Below are 7,109 nucleotides of genomic sequence, written 5' to 3'. Positions count from 1 at the left end.
CCAAAGATGATAACTTTTTTATGAATAATATCGCAGCTATTATTTTTGTATTCACTAAAAATAATTTTAATAGAATTATTAAAATGTTTTTAAGTCTTTGTTTTTTTAATTACAAATAATATAAATTTTTTTATTTTTAGTCATATAGATTTGCTTCCTACAAAAAGACTGTTAATGTAGACTGAATAATATAGACTACTTAATATTTATGTCATCGAAATAAAAAATTGTTCGTACGTATTATATATAATATATTTATTTACTTGTGTATTTATATTATAATACATTTGTAAAATGGTATAATTTCCATATACATTATAAATACATATATATCTGAGCATTTCTTATATTTTTTTTAAATGTATATTTCTTACGCATTTCTCATACGAAGATTTGCACATATATTGTTTCTCTTTAATTCTGCAATGTATCTATTATTATCATTAATTCTTTCTTCTCGCAATATAACTTCTTCTCTATCTACAATAAATATTTCTTCTAACTCTAGTTCGTCCTTCTGCAGTAAACAAATATTGTGCAATACGCAGCATGCCAATATGTCATAAGGAACAAACTCTATGTCATTTACTGCTAAAACGTGTAAAAGACTCCTCCAGCGTCCTTTCAAAAGAGCAAACGCTCTTTCAATGACCATTCTAGCAGAAGAATGACAAAAATTGTAATTTTTTTGTCGCTGTGTAAGATGACCGTTATCAACATAGGGGACCAAAAGATGTTGATGTAACGTGTAAGCCGCATCTCCAATTATATGTGTATCATTTGGGAACTTGTTGGGATCATTGATGTATTCCTGGAGAGATGATAAACGGAACACACGAGCGTCATGAACCGAACCTACGTTTCCGACATAAATGTGTGTGAATAGTCTTGCGTGATCACAAACAGCCTACAAAAAATGCAAAAGACTTTATTTATTATCAATAAGTGACTAATTCTTAGCAAGCATTAAATTATTGATACAGAAAAAAACGCAAATAATTATATAAAAATATTATAAAATTACTTGGAGATGAATTGAATGACGTCCTTTACGATTTACGTAGGCTTCTGGATTTTCTGTGGGTGCAGGAATATTTATGTGACTGCCATCTATGGCACCAATAACATTAGGAAAGCCACTCGGACGAGAAAAATTATATATAATATCTTGTATTTTATTTTCTGTAGGCCATGTTATATATCTTGGTGATAATTCACACAGTGCCTTAGCAACACGACGCACTGCTTTTACACCTGTAGCTTTGCCAACACCAAATCGTTCAATTATTGATCTACAAAAAATATTTATCTATAGAATTACAGTAATTAAAATGTAATAGTATTTATACGTAACAATAATAAATATTATACTCTTACCTATATGAATCTGGAGTTGCAAATCGCCATAGACTTAACAGAAATTGTTTGTCCGCAGGTATCATTTCATTACCATCTGATGTACGACAAAGTTTATCTCCAATTTCATTCAAAATGTATTCAAATGTTGAAGGCTTCATCCTGATTATTAAACAATTTACATTACAATCAAAATAGAATTAAATCATAATCTCAAACACACACAACACACGCGTGCACACACATTTATTTGCACAGAATTATACATATAATTATATATATTTATATATTACTATAAAAAAATTACAAATTAGCAATGATTTATACATACCGAAAATGCATTTTAAAATATTCACTGCTAAGTGATGGAATTACATGTTCCACATAACCTCCAATTTTCGGAATACGGACACGATCTTTTGGAAGTAAAACAGTGCTCACCACAATGTCCACTTCTTCATCATCGTAAAGATAATTAGTATAATCTAAAAAAGTTTTTACGGTATATATTAACAGAGCATCCATGATCTCTCTCTCTCTATAAACTCGTTCAGGCTGCGTTCCGTATTCTGCTGCGGTCCATTTGCACATACGTGACGTAAACTTCGTTTCAGAATGGTCCACTTGCATAGCGTTTATAACATTGGTAGCACTAATGGACCGGGTTTATGGGAGCATAGAAAGCGAAAGTATTTGGAGCGTTTGAAGCTTGAACTGGACCGCACCCGATCGATCGAGATAGGTTAACTGATCAGATGATGAACTGACTGACAGGATAGCGCTCTAAACGAACGCACTGTCTGCACTGCACTGCACTGCGATACTAACGCCGCTAGCCGCCAGTGTCGAAAAAGTGAAAGTGACGTTCTCTGTTTGTTATATGTTATAAAGAAGAGCGGTCAACGTAGACGACGTATCTTAAAAATAAATTTTCGCATTTGGACTTAGCGTCGTAATATCTCCGCTCGTAGGGCACGTAGCAGAATATTATGAGAGAAACCCCCCCCCCCCTAATTGGACCCCAAGCTATCGATCAAGCCTACTTAGAACTTGATCCGTTCACTCGTTATCGAGATCTCAACATCTCGGGTACTCGCAACCCGTCGCGTCGCGTAAAAGAGTCACGGTCGGTCTCGCTCCGCGTGTACTTGGCGCGAGACACTACCGTGTCTCTTGATTTTAGTCAAATTTATAGATTACGGAATGAAAAATACATTTTGTGACAAAAAAAACCGTTAAAAACTTTTAAGGTGCTTATACGTGTCTGTTTAAAAATATTATTTTTAATAATGTACATTTTGAAAATAAATGTGTCTGCTGAGAAATAAACAATAATATATGGAACGCCGTTTTACTTTTTAATAGCATAAATAATATTCTACATAATATAAAAGTTTCAAAAAATAATGTCTTGAGAAAAATAGCTATTCGTACTAATGAATTAAATTTATGTCAAACATAATAAAAATCGGATAAATTAAAATTATGTCAGGACATAATAAAAATTCGGAATTATTTTTATGTCCTGACATAATTTTAATTTCACGAATTAAAATTATGTCTGGACATATATAAAATATAATTTAATTTCAAATTTTTATCACGTCCCGACATAATTTTAATACATCCAATTTCTATTATGTTTGACATAATTTTAATTTGATGAATTAAAATTATGTCGAAACATAATAAAAATTGTATGAATTAAAATTATGTCGACATCATAAAAATTGTATGAATTAAAATTATGTCGATACGTAAAAATAATTCCGAATTTTTATGATGTGTCGACATAATTTTAATTCATTCAATTTTTATGATGTCTTGACATAATTTTAATTTATTCAATTTTTATGATGTTTCAATTTTTATATGACATCTCGACATAATTTTAATTCATTCAATTTTTATGATGTCTCGACATAATTTTAACTCATTCAATTTTTATGATGTCTGAATTTTTATGTCTCAATTTTTATGGTGTCCGAATTTTTATGATGTTTGAATTTTTATGATGTCTCAATTTTTATGATGTCTCAATTTTTATGATGTCTGAATTTTTATGATGTCTCAATTTTTATGATGTCTTAATTTTTATGATGTTGCGACATAATTTTGATTCCGGAGCTGATGATTTTCATTCCACAATATTGGCAGCATTGTGTAAGTAGCGCCAACAGTTCTTACAGCTTGAAATCGATGTCTACGTGTCCCAGGTCGGCGATGACGACGTCCAGATAATGCGCTCCGTAGTTTTTGGTGTCTAAGTGTATTCATACTTTGAATTCGATGCCTACGTGTCCCAGGTTTCCGATGACGACGTCCAAATAATGCGCTCCGTAGTTTTCGGTGTCTAGGTGTATTAATACCTTGAATTCGATGTCTGCGTGTCCCAGGTTGCCGACGACGAGGTCCAGATAGTGCGCTCCGTAGTTTTCAGTGTCTAGGTGTATTAATACCTTGAATTCGATGTCTGCGTGTCCCAGGTTGCCGACGACGAGGTCCAGATAGTGCGCTCCGTAGTTTTCAGTGTCTAGATGTATTAATACCTTGAATTCGATGTCTGCGTGTCCCAGGTTGCCGACGACGAGGTCCAGATAGTGCGCTCCGTAGTTTTCGGTGTCTAGATGTATTCATACTTTGAATTTTATGCCTACGTGTCCCAGGTTTCCGATGACGACGTCCAAATAATGCGGTCCGTAGTTTTTGGTGTCTAGGTGTATTAATATTTTGAATTCGATGTCTACGTGTCCCAGGTTGCCGACGACGAGGTCCAGATAATGCCACATAAACACCGAAAACTACGGAGCGCACTATCTGAACCTCGTTGTCGGGAACTTGGGACACATAGACATCAAATTCAAGGTATCAATACACCTAGACACCGAAAACTACGGAGCGCATTATCTGGACGTTGTCGTCGGCAACCTGGGACACGTAGACATTGAATTCAAAATATTAATACACCTAGACACCGAAAACTACGAAACGCATTATCTAGACGTCGTCATCGGCAACCTGGGACACGTAGACATCGAATTCAAAGTATGAATACACCTGGACACCGAAAACTACGGAGCGCACTATCTGGACCTCGTCGTCGGCAACCTGGGACACGTAGACATCAAATTAAAGGTATTAATACACCTAGACACCAAAAACTACGGAGCGCATTATCTGGACGCCGTCATAGGCAACCTGGGACACGTGACATCGAATTCAAGGTATTAATACACCTAGACACCGAAAACTACGGAGCGCACTTTCTGGACCTCGTCGTCGACAACCTGGGACACGTAAACATCGAATTCAAAGTATTAATACATTTAGACACCGAAAACTACGGAGCGCATTATCTGGACGTCGTAATCGGCGACCTGGGACGAGTGGCATTCACTTGGACACCGTTCAGATGGACACGGTGCTAAAGGACACAGAGATATTGGACACGACACTTTGCGCACGGTTCAATCGGACACGGTGCTTTTGGACACAGGAATTATTGGCCAAATGTCTTTTGCACACAGAAAGTAAATTATTAAAAAATTCGCTCTGTTCAGTTGCGCACGGAAATATGCGCACCAGTCTTTTGCACACGAAAATATGCCCACCGTGCATTTGGACACGCAAAATTTGCGCACCGTTCATTTGCACACGGAAAAGATGCACACGAGAAGAAACGCACCGTGCATTTGCACACCGAAAGAAGGACACCGTGCATTTGCACACGGAAAAGATGCACACGAAAAAAAGCGCACCGTGCATTTGCACACCGAAAGAAGGACACTGTGCATTTGCGCACGAATGTCGCGAAAGAGATAAGTTGTATAAAATATTGAATAATTTTATTTCTTGGAGTTATTCAACGTCAGGAAGTTTTCGCAGGCTTAGCGGTAAACGCGCGATGAGCAGACGGCCTGACGACGTGTAATCTTGGGAGATCGAAATTATGGTGAGGTTATGTTCTCCTTGTGCGTTTGACAGGTGTGTAACGCGTGGTGTCAAACGCGAGAAATCTACGAGAGGAATGCAAGGCGAGGAAAAAGCAAGGTGAATAGAATCTAATAATAATAAAATAATCGTATTTTTCATTAATTCATAATAGCTTTTATTTCTCTCTCTTCAGGTTCACTACGTCGGGTACTCTGGCGGTCGGAAGAGTGACGGCGACGAAGCGAGAGGAGACGATGTGTGGGACATCGCGGTGACCGGAAGGTCCGGTGACTGGCTCCGTGATCGTCGTGTGACGCGAAGAGTCAGGAACAGCGGTCCTGAAGGAGAGGAGACTGGCGGGGTAAGTGAAGAGACTTATTATCAAAGAATAAATTTAATCCGCAATAATATTGAAAATGGAACAGATAATCCGTTGATTTATTAATCTGTCTATTGAAAGAGCTAACAGTGCTGTCATTAACTATCTTTAGTAATTTGTTTATCTATTTATTGACGAATCGTGCAACTATTAATTCACTTTTGTTTTAGAGCGAGGACTGGCAGAGAGCGATGAGCGTTTCAGGTGAATATCTACGTCCGAACAATGCACTGAGAGAGATGTGCAGCGACCTGGTTCACTCCTGATGTCCTGAGCATCCTGAGGGAGGCGTCCCGGAAAGTGAAAGTCTCATACGTCCTGAGAGAGGCCCGCAAGGAATAAGATGGTACAGGCACCCTTGATCGGAAGGATAGTCAAGAGAATAATTTGTTGTACAATCAGATAAGTGTCTTTTAAATCTATTTCCTGAATCACATTAACTGATTATGCTACTAATTATATGAAGAACAGAGTAAAGGCTTGTAAAAACTTTCTGTTTCAGAATGGAGTAACTGCTGGGATATATGCGCCTGAGGGGCTGGGATACAAGGATAATGGATACTATGCATCGTGGGATAGAATAAATACACCATAAAATTTAAGGTAATCACTTTGCTTTAATTGCAATAACTGTAGCGAAGTATTAATGGTTTCTATTTTTGAGTCCCTTTTTATAATAACTTGTAATTCACGCGGTTTAAAATAAAGAAAAGTATAGAAGAATTTAATATGATAAAAGTCGAAACGAGATATTTGCAAGAAAGTCGTTAAGTCAAAAGTTCGTAAATAATAGTGATCACTAATACCGAGGAAAGTAAGCAAAATAATCGAATAATTCTCTTATTTTTATTTCAGATAGAGAGGAGGAGGATATCTTTAGAGCAAGCAGAGAACTTTAAAAGCTACAAGAATATCGTTCTGGATAATCCGATGGAGCAGGACTCTGTAAGGACACGCGTGGTGCTAACGGGTTGCAAGTAGTAAACAGGAATTTAGGAGCGTTTTTGTTTGCGTATGAAAAAGCGTCGAGTAGTTTCCATTAAATTGTAGAACCGTGTTATGATCTCTATTTATTGCGACTTATTTGTAGAACGTAGTATGTTATGCGAAAATAATGATTATTTATAAGTAACAACGTTAATTTGCAATATTAATTGTAACTGTATTAAATGTTATTCTATTTAATTGATCGTTATTATTTGTATTTCAGCGAGTAGATTGTAATTATTATATAGTTGTAAAATTACTTTATAAATAATTCAATATAGAGATAAAGAATATATTCATATGTGTAACCAATATATACATGTTATTTTTAATATTTCCTTCTAAATTTCCGTAATAGTTGTTCCTTTATAAAAAGTTCAATTTCGAATTGCTGTGAATTATATAATAGTAATGTAATTATTATAAAACTGTTTGATTTATTAAATAGTTATTT

The sequence above is a fragment of the Temnothorax americanus genome, unplaced genomic scaffold (assembly GCF_048541705.1).
Source record: "Temnothorax americanus isolate GAGA-0224 unplaced genomic scaffold, ASM4854170v1 Scaffold23, whole genome shotgun sequence".
Taxonomy (NCBI): Eukaryota; Metazoa; Arthropoda; class Insecta; order Hymenoptera; family Formicidae; genus Temnothorax; species Temnothorax americanus.
Note: the sequence above shows the minus strand (reverse complement) of the source record.